The sequence below is a fragment of the Choloepus didactylus genome, chromosome 5 (genome assembly GCF_015220235.1).
Source record: "Choloepus didactylus isolate mChoDid1 chromosome 5, mChoDid1.pri, whole genome shotgun sequence".
NCBI lineage: Eukaryota > Metazoa > Chordata > Mammalia > Pilosa > Megalonychidae > Choloepus > Choloepus didactylus.
Window position 1 is genome coordinate 69,590,600 of NC_051311.1, and position 19,206 is coordinate 69,609,805.

At 35.4% G+C, this 19,206-nt stretch overlaps 1 pseudogene; it reads left to right on the top strand.

The window, feature by feature from the left end:
- Positions 1 to 11,201: 11,201 nt before the first annotated feature.
- Positions 11,202 to 12,139, top strand: LOC119535336 (annotated as a pseudogene).
- The last annotated feature ends 7,067 nt before the right edge of the window (positions 12,140 to 19,206 follow it).

The following is a 19,206-nucleotide window of genomic DNA, read 5'->3' on the forward strand; positions in this document are numbered from 1 at the left end:
AATTTCTAGTTTTCCTTCTATTTAGAAGAAAGCCTTTTTAGCTACATTTTTCTCACTTAAAACTCATTCTTTCCATTTTCTCACTGGGTTTTACATGAAAAGCCAACCACTTTTCTATTTTGGTAGATTTGTATCCGGAGCAAGTACATAGTGCTCCTATTTCAACTCTATTTTGAGATATTTTTTTTTTCAAAAGAAGTTTTTTAAAGGAAAAAGTCTACCCACTGGAGTAAATGATTTACCAGGCAGGCAAAATAGGAGGGAAATTGCTCATATTAAATCCCATAACCTTTGAAGTTCTAGTGTGCCTCTGAAGTTTAGCTCTCAAAACTTTAGGAGCTTTTTCTACTCAAACACCTGGATCCCCAAAACAAGCAATATTATGTAAGCACATGCATTTCCTTTTCTGGGATTTAAAAACATGCACTTTGAAAAACCATGTTGGAAATTCATGTTTAGATGCTATATTTATCTACACATTAGTATTCAGATTCTTGAGGAATGCTCATTAAAAATTCTTATATTTCAGTATTTACATGCATAGGTATCCCCATACACATACCTATTTACACACATATGTGTGTATACTTTTCTTCAAATTTTATTTCCATCACTATACATAATACACATAAAATATTTTAAATACAATTTATCAAGGAGTCAGAATCGATGCTCAGATTCACTTCTGTTTAATGAGCTAACACTAACAACACTCATATAAAGGCCATGTATAGCAGAAAATCATCTATATTAACCAAGTTATCTATTATGGGTTTCATTGCAAAAATACTCTAATGGAGGCCATTATTTCTTTAAAATCTAACTGAGCTTTTAGGCTGGTAATCTCAAAATGTTTTCCCACTTCTTCACCACAAGTTGTAAAAACCTTCTTACAGAATTTACCAAATATTCAGAAGCAGAGGATCTTAATATAAAAAGAGCAATTAATGGAATCAGCAGATAATTTTTCAAGAAACTATTAGACTACAGAAATGGCAATAGTAACAAGGCATAATCATGTAAGTTTGTCCCTAATAATCCATGTTAAGAATGAATGAAGAAAGAATACATATTTAGCTTGGAAATAGAAGAAACAATAAGCCACTTCACTTCTTCCCTCTTGATAGTGTTTCTTATTCCTTTGATAGTTAAATATGAGTAGCCAATATTCTGCTTATAAATGGCAAGATTTGTACTTTTACCTCTTAGTGTTGTCTTTGGTTATGCTTGGGAATAACTGTAAGTCTGCAGAGCTAAGAAGAGGAAGGAACTAGAAGCATGCTAATGTTAGTTAGGCATACCAACTCTCAAATAAAAAATTATAAAAGGGTTCAAGAAACCCTGCAATGTAAATCAGAGGAAAATTGACTTGGAAGAACTTTAGAAAAGAGGAGGCCAGCTAACAGGGTTGGTGCAGGAGAGAACTATGAAGTCTGTGAAATCTGTCTTCAGGTCCTTGACTACAGCTCCTGGCCATGTGTATTCAAGATTCCTCCAATCTAATGGTCAGAGACCCTCCCTGAACACCTCTTTCTAGTCTTTTTCCCAACCAATAAGTACTATCAGTTGCGCTATCATTTCCTCAGAACTCTCCAACAGATAACCTGCTAAATTGCTCAATGTTAACAAAAATAATGCCTGAGCACTAAATATGCACAGAACACTAAATGCAGAAAATTTGCTATAGGGCCTGTGCTTCCTTCCCAGTATCATGTCTTCATATTAGTCTCTCCAATAGAGGGAATTTCTGGACAGATCAAAAGGGCATGACTTTGGGAGACTGTTTGGGAAAAGATATCTAAGATCAGGTATGACTTTGAGACATTCCTTGAATCTCACTATACAAATATATCTGCTAATTTTATGCAATCTCTCTTATGTCTTAGAATTTGAGAACACAGGAAAATCAGCTGCTTTTAGCTCTCCAATCAACGTCTAGTTCTGGATTAGACTGGGTGTGCAAAATCAGGATTCTCAGGTAGGTTAAAGGAATCCAGGATTAATGAGAGATTTTTTCCATCCTTCTAAATTGATCCTTAGTTCCTTGTGTGGTGCTTTCACATAGAGATATTTTTTCTTCAATCTCTCTAAGGTCATTATGCCCTCAAATACATAGTCTATTCAACTTGACTTCTAAAAATAACTACACACACGTCCACACCCAACTGAAGGTAACTTTAAGGACAAACAGGAGTTTAGTTTCAAAATGGCAATAAAAACTTGTTTTCATTTTCAATTTGACTAGAGCTGAGAATGTTGCAAAAGGTATATAAGTAACTGATATTTTAAATCATGCCTTCAAAAATTTGGACTCTGACAATTTTAGCTTGATTCATGCCCTTAAAGTAACTCGATAAGAATATTAACATGACTGCTCTTCTTTTGAAGGACACTAATTCCTTTCATTACAAATATGAATGGATATTTACAGTCATTGCTAAAGGAAACTACAAGCATTCTTTTTTGGACTATACAGTGATTGCTCTTATTAAATGAACATTTATTCAGCACTAACCATGATCAAGTGCATGACTTTGGAGGATGATTTCTGCTCTTTAGTTCCTTTGACTTCAGCATCATTATTCTGCCAAGCCTCTGAGTAAAATCTGCACAAGAAACATGAAAGCAATGAAGGTATTCTTTAGACAGCAATTACCTGAACTCTGATAACCTTCATCCCTGCCTGAGAGTCAGAATGAATGTGAAATTTGTCATCCAGTTCTAATGCTTCATCTTTGACAACAAGTGAAGAAAGATTATAAATAAAACAATTATGTTATTTCCTTTCCAGACACTTGCTGCTGTTTTTTTTTTTTTTTTACTCTAAAGGAAACCTAATAGAGTGACAAAGACAGATAAATTTCCATTTGTTTTGTATTCGTTTTTAATTCTCCCTTATAATTATTACTTGTATAGATTTTGATTCAATTAAGCACCTGTAGTGGATGCTGTGGTGTGCTTCCCAGATGCCCCTTCTGGGAATGAGGCCTGAGAGATTTACCATCTGATGGCCCTCATGAGTCCCTCTTGGAGAAATGTCCTTAGTTAAATAGAACCACTCTGCTCAAGGTCATACACACCCTTTCCCCAGGGTCAGCCTGAAGGACTGTTTGACTCATCCAGTTAGGGGCATACAGGCAGGAAACTGTTACCAGACCAAGGCGGTGGATGGTGGGTTCTTTGCCCAGTGTGCTCAAATGACTAATTCCTGAGGCAATGGGGTTTCAAAGATAGAAAGAGTTTTATTGCTAGGCACAAAGCTGGAGGGCAGATGGCCTATTGTCCCCAAATCTGTCTCCCCTAACTGCAGTAATTCTGATAGTTTAATAGTATCAAAAGATGGGCAGGTTTTAAGATAATGAGCACAATGGCCCCAGGTGATGTAATAAGAGATGATCTAATTATTGAGCATGAGCAGATTAATTACATGCTTAGTCACAGAACATATGTAGGAAAATGGCAGCCTTAATATGATGATGGGTATAATTTTTAGTATTATAATGAGGTATAGGTCACTTACAGGTTAAAGTCTAAGCTACTGTGCATGTCAGGCAGGCCCAATTTGGTTAGATCCAGTTTCGGTTATCAAGCTAACTTTGGACTTGGGGTGGGTTAGTTCCGGGTTGACCCAAGACCTTTCATTAATAAACATCAGGGTCTCTTTTTAGTGATCATAAGACTCTAAAGTCAAAAAACTGGATAAATGGGTTCAAGTGAAGGTTAGTCACAAGGTTTTCAATCACAAGGGCAGAAGATAAAGTCTATACAAGCATTATTAGAGATCAAGGCAGCTGAATTACAGTTCAGAGATTTCAAGTATTTCCCTCTGTCTATTCTAATATACCAGAAAGTAAAATAGGAGTATCTATGTAATGATTCAGTAATCATAATCATCCTTTAAATCCTAGCTTCTTGGTTACAAAACTTCTGAAGGCCATCTCAGTTCCAGAGCTCCTGTGTGGTTGAGTGAGATTTTGTTGTGACTTCATCCAGTTTCACTCTTTCCTCTGCCTCTTCCCAACCCTACTTCCCAAATCCCCCCACAAACTTTCCTAATAAACTTTCTGCACACAAATCTGTGCTTCAGAGTCTAGTTCATGGAGAACTGATTAAGACAATAATTACATAGCCACACTAACATGTAAGTTTGAAAATAAGTCATCTTTTGACACCCTAAACCAGTACTTCAAAAGGAAATTTTAGGTTGTAGGATGGAGTGGGATTGACAGGAAAAAAATCTCAAAAGCCTTTTCTTTAGGGTTGAAATTATTGCTACAGAATCCATGAATTATCCAGTCAAGGGAAATCTTCCCATAGAGTGACTTATCTACTGTAAGCAAAAAGTATTGCTGACAGAGCACTGGACAAGAAATTTACTTTTCATTTCTTCCTTACTGTTCCTTCCAGCAGACAGTGGGTTTGGACACCACTTGGCTTCTACATGAGAGACTGGGCTATGTGCTCTCTAAGGTCCTGTCTAGTTCTGTGAGGCTATTATCTTTTCAAGCTTGTGGGAGAACTACTACTTATGTAAACTTTGCTGTGAAAAATCATTAGGATAATACTTATTTCCTTATAGATTTCTTCAATTAAAAAGCCAGAGGCCACGCAATAGGCACAGACAACAGATTTATAAAAGGACAATCACTTACCATAGCCAGAAGAGGTCAAAGCAGCCATAATGTTTCTGAAGTAGTGGTCCTAAGAGGGAAGGACAGTGTTGCAGCACCTTGAGGAAGAGTTTGAGAACATTCGATGTCAACCAGTTGCTGTGAAGCAACTCCCATGGATGAAAAAACAATCTAAAAAGAAGAAAGCTGTTCCTGTCTCTCCTTTCACCCTAGCTTCTCCCATCAGGGTGCCGTTCAATTCCAAATACCCACCATGATTTCTGTTTCTAGCTATGGCAGACCAGCTTATAATGGATCAATCCTCCCTCCTCCCTTCAAGAAAATCTAGAAAAGCTGGAACACACACACACACACACACACACACACACACACACACACACACACAGAGTTATATAAATATATATAAGTGCGTGTGTCACTGTGTGTGTGTGTGTTTGGAATTTCTCATATAGTCAAGGTAATATGATCTATTACTTATAATATTCATGATAATAGATGAGTAGAAATTTTCTCCCATCTCTTTCAACCATTATGTAAATTTTAATAGTGCTTCTAAACATATAACTATTTGGTTGTATAGCCCAAAAGACATGGTGGGAATTTCAGACTAGTAGGAGAAAAACATTGGTAAAATGTCAATATGTGAGGGCAATATTTTTGGGACAGGAAGGGTATTTTGGGGATCCTCTACTGGATTCGTGTGGGCAGCCATCTACCCAGCCTAACTCTACCAACAGTAACAAGCATAACTTATCACTGACCCACATGATTTTGTTTCTGTCTGATAATGCAGATAGCTGCTCTGTGATTTGAGACCCTCTTCTGTGTTTCATGCATTTCTGTTGTTTTAAAACACTGATGAGGTATGATGTGCTTTCAGTGAAGCAACTGTAAATCTATCAAATCCATCACAGCCATATCAAATCTACTAGGGCAGGGCTGCTGGCATAAGGAATGCAGATAATTTCTGTTGGCTGCACTCAGAGGAAGACACAACTCATCCAAGGAATTTAGTAATTTGAGAAGATGAAGAGCATAGTGCTTTCAGCTTTTATTTTTAGAGAAAGGAGATATGACATAAAATATTATTTCTAGGCCCATAAAGGAAGACAACAGAGTCTTTTGTTTATTTGTTTTGTAAGTTGTAGTGTTGAAAAGGTATAGCAAAGTAAGAGACAAAAGGGAAACTCAGTTGAAAGACTGAATAGTTAGGCCCAGTAGAGCTATTGTTCTGTCAGTGTTGACATTATAAATCCCCATCTGTGGGTGCTTATAAAATCCAGTTAGACCTGAAATAAAATGCACTAGACTCTAGCCAGCAAGCAATTTCAAAAAAATTGAATAATATACCTTCAATCATTTTTAACTCTAGGCCTTGCAAATTGCTCTACCACCAAACCAGCTTGAATGTGCCCAACCTCATCTGACCCAGGATTTAAGTTGATTTCTTTCAGAAACTTTTTTCGTATTGAGAAGTGTGGGAAAATGCTCTTTTTAGGTATTTCAATTGGGATAAATGTAAAAATTAATTTTCATCACTACTTTCAAGGGGTATTATCTTTAGAATAGATTCACTATTGTTTAGTACTTGAATTGCAGCTTTACTACGTACTTTGTAAGCACCAATCTTCATCTGAAAAATGCTCAGCATTTTAAAGATCTGACTGAAATTAAACTAAAAGATCTCAATAGACAATATTAACTAAGCCTAGCAGCCCAGCACGAAGTAGGTATTCAAGTAATGTTTACTGATCAATCAGCCGCACATTTGTACATATTGCTGTATAAATGGGGCAGTGTTTTATTGATTTTTTTCCTGCAAGACAGAAAATAGAAAAAGATGAGACAAGTCAATTTAATGGATACTGAAAGGAAAGTGAAAGAAAGAACCAGAAAATAAAAGGAGAAAAAAGAGAAGAGACAACTTGGGTAACCCAGAAGCAGACTCACATTAAGATTTACCACTTACTTAGTGGACATTGTGTTGCTGTAAGTATAATTAAGGCCACTCATTCATTTAACAAATAATTACTAAACAACTGATATGTGCCAGAAACGTTTCTAAGTGCTAGGGATACAACAGTGAAGAAACAAAAATTCCTACCGATGTAGAGGTTGCTATTTGGTAACTTGTTTGACATCTCCCTATGTCATAAAAAGATTTTGGTAATAACTTTTCATTTTCCCCCCATTCTTCAGGGAGAAATATAGACCAAAAGAGTGTTAGATCTTACAAGATCTTAAAGAAATATAGTACATAATTTAATATTTTAGTACTTGTGACTCACTGGAATCCTTTTGTATTTGTTGTCACTAGGGGTTCTCTTAGGTCTTTGACCTGTTGAAAAGGGAGTAAGGCATGTAATAGGCAGCTGGCAAGAGAATCCCCAACAAAGAATTTCTGTGGGGTGAACTGTTGGAAGAACAAAAGTGGAGGGAGAGTCAAACTGCTCACTACCAGCCTCTTGGGCACTGCAGCCCCCTGGGTCTTGATTTGCAAGGCTCTTTCTAATGCTTACAGGCATTCCCCAAATGCGTCCTGGCCACCTCATCCCCAAACTGAATTATTCTTTACTTTTGACCTGTTCTCATAGGATTTCCTCTCTGAAAATTGGTGTTCTGTGGACCACCTGTATCGGATTCATCTGGGCATTGAAAGGGATGATTCCTTGGCCCGGGTCTAGGGTTCAGAAATCTGCATTTTTAACAAGCTCCTCAGAAAACTGGAAAAGATACTGACGGTTAAGAATCACCACTGAATGAGGTGTTTTAAAATATATTTGGAAAACAAAAGAAAATCTTTGTTTTCTGTCAAATGAAAACAAGCTTAGGGCTTATGAGCCTGAATTTGACCTCAAGCATGGATATTACTTTTCACCAGCTAGCTGCATAAGGGTCAATTCAACTGCTGGAAATGATTTTCACAAATCACGTTGCCTAGCAAACTATAAATGACAGCTCTTGCCTTAAAAAACAATGGGGTATGCTGTCCACAGCAAACAAGTTAGATCATTTCAAACTCCCTCTCATATCTCTTCCCATATACATAGTAAAACAAAGTGTGTTATAGGATCTTTACGTCTTCAGTATTTTATGCATATGGATATAATGATTCCAATAATGTGGAACACCATGTTCCTGGGATACTCATTGAAAATAAGGACAAAAATAATTTACTTCAGGCTGAAATAATCCTTCAACTTAATGGATGAAGGATTTCAGAAAATTCTGTGTTTTCTCTTTTCTCCTAAACTTTTCTAGCATAAATACCTGCGACTTATCGTCATTAGATACTTGCTATGTCTGTATCTGAAGGGGTTATGCCAGTATTACTTGGCCAGAATGAGAGCCATAAATTGCATCTCCCCACTTCCTAAACTAATTTAAGAGGCATGCCAGGTTGGGAACTCTTTGAGGATTAGAAAGCATCTGCATTTTATCTGTATTGTTTGTTTTTGGCACTGTGCTTAGCATATAAGTAGGTGTTCAGGAAACGCTTGTTGAATTGGTATGAACGTGAGCATTGAAGGCTGACCCTGAGAACACGGTCTTAATGGTTACAGAGGACACAGTGTCAACCCAGTAGGGTGTTTCTCGGAGTCCCGAGGGACAGGGTGTTTCTCTACAAGTCCCTAATAAAAATATTTTAGAGGACATTCATGATGACAAACCAGCACCTTATGAGTAAGAAACTCAATTCCGATGGTTTAAAACTTGTTTCCAGATAACTCAGTTATTAAGACAGCCCCCTCATAATAAGGAGTTATGTTGTTGGGGTCAAACATAGGTGCCCCAAGGAACAAATCCAAGAAAATACAATATTGGGTTGAGAAGTAACTCAGAGTCTCTGCAGATTCAATACGGAATGTTGATGTTTTTGATACTGGAGATATCAGTTTCTCCATGAAATAGCATTTGTATACATTGCTCACTTTAATGTAAATTTATAGAAAGCTTCTACTTGCTCAGAATCAATTACTCAGTTTGCTGGAAGTTTGGTCTCTATTACCAAAAGACAAAGGCCGATTTAGAAGGAGAAGAACATAGGTGAAACTGAAGCTGCCTCCTGGTTTTCTCAGTATAAATACCAACCAAATTCCCTGCATCAGAGGGAGCAAGAGATTTATTTTCATTACATTTAAAAAAGGGCAACTTGGGGAGTTTTGTATGAAGAAAAATTTTAAAGATAATGTCATCACTTCCTTCCATGAAAAATAGATTGTGGGCACCTATCCTTCCATCCTCATTCCTGCTCTTCTTTCACATCTTTGCCTATTATTAATACCTATTATTTATAGAGCACTTACTTTGTGGCAGGTACTGACATAAGTATTACCTCATTCAATACTGAGAACAAACCTTTGTGCCTGAAGCTATTAAGAGGACCATATGCAGAAAACGAAACTAAGGTAGAGAGAGATAAGTTATTCACCTACAATAAGTGCCCAGCTATTCCCACTGGATCCTACCTGAGCGCTATGCAGTTGTGTTGAGGACTTATTAAGGAGTGTGGACAAATATTAAGGGAGTAGGGGTTGTTTCTACATAACTTTAGCTCTGGGACCATTCTGGAGGGTGTAAGAGAATAGTATGGAAATGCACATCTACTTGGATGATTTATCTCAAGACTGTCTGCACAAAGAATCAGCACCCACTCAAAGACATTATACAGCTGGATTGGAAACATCCTGAGAGAAGATTTATATCTGATATTTTTATTGGTATCTCTTTAGCATCTAACAGAGGAAGATGCTAGATCCATATATAGGGACTGTTGTTACTGGACAAGGGCTTGGATTCTCTGCCCAATGCTCTCAAATGACCATTTCCTGAGACACTGGGGTTTCAAAGAGATAAAGAATTTATTGCTAGGCACAAAGCAGGAGATCAAATGGCCTACGGGACTAAAAAAAATCTGTCTCCCTGTGTCTAAGCAGTTCAGGGTTTTTATGGATTCAAACAAGGGGAGATGGAGTCAGTACCATTTCAATAGCAAGTATAGGCAGAAACAATTTACAAATGCAAAGGAGTGAAGCTGTGCTGGAGCCAAGATAACTGAAGTTCTGAGCTGATTCAAGTTCCTTCATTAGCATTAGGGAGGTTGCCCTTGGGATTACAAATTTCTAAAGTTAAAAAAAAAAAAGAAGAAAGGGAATATAGCTTTTTACAATCACAAAGTCACAAGATAAAAGCTATACAATCATTATCAGAGATCAAGGCATCTGGATTACAATTCAGAGATGTCTAATATACCAGAGAGTAAAAAAAGAAATATCTACATAATGATTCAGTAATCATAATCATCCCTTAAATCCTAACTTCTTGGTTACACTCTGACAATATTACTGAGTGACAGACATCACGGGAAAGAGTAATAGTCCCATTCTGACTAACAGTGAAGCATTTTCTTTGGTGATCTTCCAGTAAAGGCCAGGGTTAAGAAACAGAATAATCTTCAACCTGAGTTGGATCACCTTACTAAAATCTTCACAGATAAAAGTAAAGAAAGAGGGAACATTAGTGGCCTTGAACACAGGAAAGAGAGGAGGCAGCTTTCCACATTTCAGAGCCAGCCCCTTCCTTTGGCCACATGGCTGATATGGTAAAAACTATCTTCTGGGCAGGTGAAAGTCTCCTCTGTGGTAGGGCTGGAACTGAACCAGCAGGAAGAAACTGCCCCAAATGGCCCAACCTCAACTTCTGACTGAAATGAGGAACTTGCTCAGAACTGATCACAGCACTGGCAGGCCTGCCCAAGCACCAAACTCATGTGTAGGACTCAGCAACCAAGTGTGTGTCTGAAAGGGGACTTCAAACCAGACTCGGCCGCTGCTGTCGCCATCTGTCACCTCAGCTCAGGCATGAAAAGCCCGCCTCCCCACCCCGCAGCCTGCCTCCTCCTTGGCAATTCTGCGCCCGGTCCAGTCCCTCCATCTCTGAGCCCTGTTCTTGTCACTGGCTTCTACCCCCCAGTGGATCTGGGCAAAGTGGCATTGCCTGAGCCCGGGCTGCAGCGTCCTGGGGACCCTGCAAGTGTCCGCAGCCTACTCCTCAAAATACACTATCTTGTTTCTTGGCTGATGTAATAAGCAAACAGTTGGCTAAAGAATTACAATTAGAAGAAGCAGCTGCTGAAGGACCATTTATTACTTGAGAATACATTGACACCTCCAGCGACCTAATGCTGGCTCAGATGCTTCAGGCAGAATTTGACAGAGAATATGATGCACAGCCTAGGTGTGAAGAAAAAAAAAAATCAGTGGAGGTAGCAAAGTTTCCCAGTTCTTTGAAAATTATCAAGAAGTGTGTCCTTATGAAGACAGTGATAGCTCTGAAGGTGAGGTTGACTGGTAGGATACTTGTGACAATCTCTACATACAAACAAAACCAGTTCCTACTCCTCAAAAGGATTTCATTGGAAAGGGAAAACATACCGCCACCAAACATGATGTAGTATGTGGGAGAAAGAATACAACAAGACTGGAAAATTTTGCACCTGGTTTCAGGTAGGCTACAGAATTGGAAGGGATTTAAAACTATGAAACCAGGTTTTCAATGCTTTAAAACAACATGCCTACTCAGAAGAATGTTGAAGTGCCCACCTCCATGAGAAAAAGGAGCATTCTACTGAAGGAAAAGCAGCAGAGCTTAAGACACATTTACTTATGTATAAAATGATCAGCTCTGTACTGCTGGAGAGAATCACTGGCTGTATTAGTACAGGAAAGGTATCTGTTGTCTTTCATGCATATGGAAGGAGCATGGAGGATGCTAAGGAAGATAGTAAAGATATACCTACAGAATGTGCCACCAAGATATTTAAGATAACTCTAATGAGTTTAAGAATCGTGACAAATAAATTAAAGATGATTTCAAGTTTAAAGATTGCGTCAGCAAATTAAATACACATATGGGTAGGAAAAGAAATGCACAATCTCACAAGAATACAGAGAGCTGGAATTACTTGCCCAACAGTTGTAATGCTCAAGAAACACAATTTAGTTATGTCTTTTTATTGGCCATGATCATGTTCCAGCCCCTAAATTAAAAGAAGTAAAACTCAGTAGTGAAGAAATGAAAGAAGCTTACTATCAAACTCTGCATATGATGCAGAAGTTAATAACGAATGTGTGCTTGTACATGGTGACCACAGTGAGTATAATATGCTGTGCCATGCTGGAAAGTTCTGGTCGACTGATGCCTGTCAGTCCATAGAATCAACCCATCTTCAAGTTCTGGAGTTCTTGTTCAGAGACTGTAGGAATGTCTCACAGTTTTTAGAGAAAGGAGTAGTAAAGGAAGTCCTTGGTGAAAGAGAACTCTTCAATGCTAATTCAGGCTTAAACATTTCAGCAGATTATGAAACTGATTTTTTAGCTGAAATAGAAGTTAGGAGAAAATGAATGAAGATCATGTTCAGAAAAAGAGGGGAGGCTGCTTCATTTTTGAAAGATGATGGAGGTCTGGAGTCCTATATGATGAATAACACTAGTCCTCACTGCCTTTAAATGTTAACACAGTGGAGTGTCAGCTGCCAATGGCAAATGGAGTTATGGGGGACTTGAAATACCAAAAAAAGGAAACCTGAGAAGTGCACAATGGTGCTTCTGTGTTTTGTTTTGTTTTGTTTTTTCCTTGTAACCCATGTGACAGATGTGTGGAATTTTTAGCTCAGCACTGAGAGAATTGAATGTCACTGCTTCTCATGTTATAAATAAAATAATTGAATTCTTTAATAGCTAAAGGTTATCTGGCTAAAACAGATCTGATTTTACATGACTTATAGTATGAAATGTTTTTATGAGAACTTTTAAAACTTAGGTAACATTTTCAAACATGGGAGGAAGGGACAGAGGTGTTTATAAGAGAGGATTTTATTACAATATATTTGCTTTTTTTTACCTCCCTGTTTTGTGATGCATCATTTCTTGAATATTTTCTTGACCTAAAGTTAGCCCTTCTCATTTCTTGTTCCAGTCAATTTTTTTTTTCTCTTTTAGTGGGTGTTATGAATGGAAATTTGATTTCAGATTGGCTGACGGAAATACAACTAAGCAATGTTGTATTGGTACATCATGAAAATGAACTGAATTCTGCTATTTTCTTACTTAAATCCAAGGAAAGGCATCATGGGTTTCTGAAAGAGGTAAATATATAAGTACTTCTTAATTACTCAAATTTTTAAATTTAACTTTCAGCTTTACTACATTTATGTAAAATGGTTAGAATGTAACTCATTATCGAGTTGCTCTACATTGATAATGAAAATGTAATTTTTCTGGAAGGACAGAATTTAAGACCATGTTTGATATATTTTAATGAAATCAAAGAAACAAAGTTCAGTTTACATTTCGCTCATGCTATATATTTATTTATTTTTGAGAGAAATATGGCAAGATGGAAAGTCTATATAAAGCAACTCAGATACCAAATTAGCCAACTAATTTGAACTCTCTGACCTCATTTTTATTAATTTTTAGTACTAGCTAGATTATACTTCTAAGGGAAAAAACAAGCACTGCCTTTTCCCCACTAGATTTGTTAGGACTGAAGCTCACTGACTACAATGTCATGACTTCCTATTTTGAAATTGGAACCACTAAAACCAAAACTTTCTGTCTATAATAGAAAGTAAAAACCTAAATTAAAAAGCTTCTTCTCTAAGATTATTTAAAAATGCCAAATATATTCTTTCTAGAAAAATGTTTATTTTTGTTTCTATTGTGTAGCTTTTAACTTCATTAAAGTGTGATTTGGGGTAGATATTCATTACATTTCTGAAATGTTTCCTACTCTGAAACAAAGATTAGATGATTGGTGATTATTGGCTTTACAGTAATTTCAGAGAACAATCTAATTTTTAAACCATTGACTATTTAAAATTTTGTTTTGTTTTGTTTTCTAACATACTCTGATGGTGCAGCAAGCCCTTGCTGTGTGGCATTCTTGGAGTGTGCTATGAACATGTTGTTTAAATAAAAAACAAAACAAAACAACAACAACAAAAAAGTACCCAGTGTTCTTTTTTTACTTTAATTGCTCTTTTTCACTTTAATTTTTATTCTTATTATTTCTGTGTGTGTGGTAATGAAAATGTCAAAAATTAATTTTGGTGATGAATGCACAACTATATAATGGTACTGTAAACAACTGAATGTATGCTTTGTTTTGTATGACTGTATGGTATGTGAATATATGTCAATAAAATGAATAAAAAAAGAAAAAAATTAAGGTATCATTTGAGAAAAAAAAGACTGAATCAAGTAAGCAGTAATAGAATGTTTCAGAAATGACAAAAAGTTAATCAATATATTCTTGACACTCTATGGAATGAAGTCAAAGCAGTAATCAAAGTGAATTTAATAATTTTTTAAATGTCTTTTCTGTGATTAAAATGATAAAAAATAAATTAGGCAAGCATTCAACTTAAAATCATAGGAAAATAATTTTTAAATTGAAAGGAAAATTGAGGACAAAAATTATGATAATAAAAGCAAAATCAAATATTGAATAAAATTTTACTGGGAGGAAATATGCCTTTAACTATGTCCCTAATTTTATAAGTCTCTGTATAGTTTTTACGTTGACTGAGATAATCAGTGATAAATCAGGAAAGTCTATTAAGACTACCTGAGCATTCTGTCTTCTTAAAGCAGTTGTATAACTGTCTCCCATTTTTCAGAATTTTTTAATTAAATTTCTTATTAAATTCTTATTAAATAACTTGAATATTTTCAGGAAATTAGATAGGATTTTCTCCAATTTCTATTCCAATTATTAAATGTATTTCTTTTTCTCCCTTACAATTATTTTCCAAATATTTCAAGCTTACATTTTGCCTTTTAAGAATAAAAAAGTTTCGTTGAAACCTGACAAGAACCCTTTGGAGTGTTGAAAAATAATAATTATTTATTAAACCACAAAATCATGAATTTTGCATATTAATATAACTTAAATGAGAACACAGATCAAATTAACTTGTGTTGCATGACTAGATAAGGAACAGCTATCTAATCTTGCAGACTTAAAAAAGAAGAGTGATGAAAATGATAGATCATCTGAAGTTATCTTACAATAAAACTAAAATGGTGTTCATAGACTGGGACATCTAGAATGCAAGTTCCATAAGAGCAGGGACCCTGTACTGTTCTGCACTTCTTTCCCAACACCAAGCACTCTGTCTGGCACAAGGTAGATATTAAGGAATTTACTGATGGAATGGATAAGTGAGCACATAAATAAAATGCCTGATAGGAATGAAGCTAGAAAATACAGGAAAAAAGCAAGATGTATGAGTTTTGTATTTCCTAGGAACAATCAATGACCATAGGTTGCACATTCTTTTCAAGAACAAATGAAGAATTTATAATATTTACTACATATTGGGACTAAAAAGCAAATCTCAACCAGTTTCAAACTATAATATGATACAGACTACATTTTCTAACCACAGTACAATTGTCCAAATTCAATAATAAAAATATAATAGAAAAGTAAATGATGTTCTTCTAAATACTTTGGTCAAGGAAAAATTAAAGTTAGAAATTATATGAAATTGGACATTAACAAAATTTGAAAAACCAAAAACATGTGGATACAGCCAAAACTATACTTAGAGGGAAATTTATGTTTATAAATGCTTCTATTCAAAAAGGGAAAAGTCTCAAAATTAATGCACCAAATATGCAACTCAAGGTATTGGAGAGAGAACAGCAGAAAAATTTAAATAAGAAAAATTGATAAAATGAAGTTAATAGCACAAAAAAAAAAAATGTGTTATTTGTAGAGACTTGATAGACATTTCTCCAAAGAAAAATTTATATATACATAAATGACCAAAAAACACATGAAAAGATGCTCAACATCATTAGCCATTAGGGTGATGGAAATCAAAACCACAATGAAATATACTATTTCACACCCTTAAAAATGGCTGCTATTGAAACCCAAGTCTGCTGGCTCCAAAGCATATACATTGTGGTGCTTAATGCATAACTGTGTGATTATACTGGGAACGACTGATTGAACACTTAGGATGGATTGTATGATATTTGAATAAAACTGTTAAAAAATAAACAGAAGGATATAAGTGCTGGAAAAAATATGGCTGCTATTACAAAAATGGAAAATTACAACTGTTGGAGAAAATGAGGAGAAATAGGAATACTTGTTCATTGCCGGTGGGATTGTAAAATGGTGCAGCTGCTGTGGAAGAAATCTGGCAGTTCTTCAGTTAAGGATAGACTTACCATATGACCTGTCAATCCCACTTCTAGGTATATACCACAAAAAACTGAAGGCAGGGACTGAAACAGATATTTGCACACCGAAGTTCATAGTGGCACTATTAACAGTTGCCAAAAAGATGGAAGCAACCCAAGTGCCCATCAACTGATGAATGGGTAAATAAAATGTGGTATATACACATAATAGAATAGTACTCAGCCATAAAAAGGAATGACACTCTGATATAGGCAAAAACGTAGATGAACTCTGAAGATATCATATTGAGTGAAATAAGCCAGACACAAAAGGACAACTATTGCATGATCTCACTTATATGAAATAATTAAAATAAGTGAACTCATAGAGTCAGAATCTAAAATATAGGTTACTAAGAAATGGGGTGGGGATAGGGAATAAGGAGTTAAGGCTTAAAATGAACAGTTTCTATTTGGAATGATGGAAATGTTTGTTAATGGATGGTGGTGATGGTAGCACAACATTATTAACATAACAAACAGCACTGAAATATATATCTGAATGTGGTATAAAGGGGAAATATTAGGTTGTATATATAATACTAAAATAAATTTTAAAAAATCCCTAGAATTGCACAACACAAACACTGAACTCTAAGTTAAACCATGGACTATAGTTAATTGTACAATTATTAAAATATGCTATCATCAATTGTAACAAATATACCACACCAATACAAAGTGTTAATAATAAGGAGATAAATGGGATTCCTGTATTTCATGCATGATTTTTCTGTAACCTACAACTTCCCTAATTAAAAAAATAATAAAAAAAGGAAAACATAATGAAAATGTTCACAAAACCAAAAGTAGGTTCTTTGAAGTTAATTAATTTCAAACAAATTAAAACTGTAAAACTCTTGCAAGTTTAATTAAGAAAAAATCCAAAAAATACAAATAATGAATGTTAGAACTGAAAGGGTGACAAAACCACAGATGCTCAAGATATTAAACAATTGATAAGAGAATATTAAGAACAAAACAGTGAAAGGACAAATTCCAAGAAAAGTCCAATTTACTATAACTGGCTCAAGGACAAATGGATAATAGTCTATATGATAAAACAAACTAGATTAATCACAAAAGGTCTTCCCGCATGGTTATCTCCATATGGTTCTGCCAATGAGTTCCTCCAAAACTTCTAGTTACAAATTGCTAAAATTTTCACAAAGTCTTTTAGAAAGTAGAATCTGACAAAGACAGGTCCAGAATGGGAAATTGCATACTTCTGTCATATGTGCTTTCTGAATATAAATGCAAAGAATTCTTCATAAAATATTAAAAAAACCATACCTGGCAATATAGTACAAAGATAAGACATAATTATAGTTGGATTTATTCCAGGTACATAAGAGTTGTCTAACCTTAGAAAATCAAGTAATAAAATTAATCACATTGACAGATTAAAGGAGAAAATCAGATCGGATAATCTGCTTAACAGATGGAAAAAAAGTTTTGTCCATAGATGAACAAAACACAAAACATACAAAACAAAAAATAGCTCTTAGTAAACTAAAATTAGAAGGGAATATTTACCCTATAAAGGCATCCAAGAAACAAAAGAAAGAAACCTAAAACATACATCACATTTTATGGTAAAATGTTGAAATCCTGAAAGAATTTTCTTTCAGGAAAAAAAAAAAAAATCATTGTAACAAGATACCTAACCAGTGTAATAAGCAAGAAAAATAAATACAAGTTATATAAATTATATTTATAATTTAAATACTAGAATTTAGCAATTTTCCACCTATCAAATAAATAGCAACAAATCTATTGTTTTATTTATATCAGCCCCAAATAGTTGAAAATCAAAATTTAACAAAAAGTATTCCTTTTCTGTAGTATAAAAATTAAAGGTTATAATAATAAATATTGCATTAGATGCACAAGGCATTTACAGAGAAAGCTGTAACACTATAAAAATGTTAAAGAAGATCTTAACAAAATGGAAGATGTTCCATGTTCATGGATTAGGAAGCTTTTTATCATAAGCCTATTAGTTCTCTGAAATTGGTCTACAGATTTGTACAATCCAAATGAAATTAAAGGTAAAATGATAACATTTTAGAAGATGATATAGGACAATATCTTTATAACCATGGTGTAAGGAAGAACTTCTTACATCAGACATAATTGTAGAAATCATAAAGGGAAAGGTTTTAAGTTCAATCACATAAAATTAAACACTTCTGTTTATCAAAGACATAGAAAATGAAAAGCAAGTGACAAAGTTGGGTAAAATATTTACATGTTATTTGAGGAGGCTCATAAAAATCAGAGAGAAAAGAGAAAGAAGAAAGACAATCCAGTAGAAAAATGGGCAAATGACATGAATAGGGTAAAGATGCAAATAGGAAATTTACATGGAAAATAAACATATAAAAAGATGTTCAGGAGAATGAAAATTAAAACCTACATTGTATTGAGATATCATTTCACACCAAAGCCTAGTAATTTTTTAAAATCCTTGTACTTTCAAGTATGGAGAAGTATGTGGAACTAGGGGAAATACTAAATTGCTAGGGTGAATATTGTGAAGCAGTTTGCTACAATGGTGCATCATGGGGACACAGGTTCAGAGCACTATAGAAACTGTCAGCAAATGACCCCTTCATTACTTGCACAGAATAAAGAGCCCATAAAGGGTAAATAATCAGCTTGTCTCTTACATAGCACAAAGAGGCCACAAGAACAGGGAGAGAAGTCCACCACGCGAGTCTACCCGGGTGAAGAAAACTGCCCTGGGTCACGGTAGGTAGATGGCCACTCCACATGCCTCACTTCCTGCTGGAGAAGAGAGACAAGTCTATACTGTTTGAGTGTGGTTTGTATCCACCGGGGGGTGTGGCGAGCCACCACTGAGAATTCCTGTTCTGACAAGCATCTGGGGTTGCTTGTTAACAGTTTCTGGGATTAAGGTGTGTCTGAGCTTTTTCATTAGACTTAACATCTCCCCTAGGTTGTGGGATGGCATGTAATAGAAAAAGAGGTGTGGGTAGTGGGAAAGCTGGAGGATGGCTGCTAAGTGTATGTTGGTGAATTCCCTAGAGAAGGAGGTAGGGGTAGATGAGGTCTGGGTGATGGCCACTTAATGGGTATCTGTGATTTCCCTAACAAATGAAGCATTGAACAGTCACTCAGGAAAACTATTTTAGCATTGTCTACGTTGAAAATATGCCTATTTTATGATGTAGTGATTTCTGTCCTAAAATTACACCCTAGCAAATCTCTTACCCTTGTGCAACTGGAGACAGGTGTGGGAATAGGGGCAAAAAACAACATTATTTTGACAGCAAAATATCTGCAAAAAC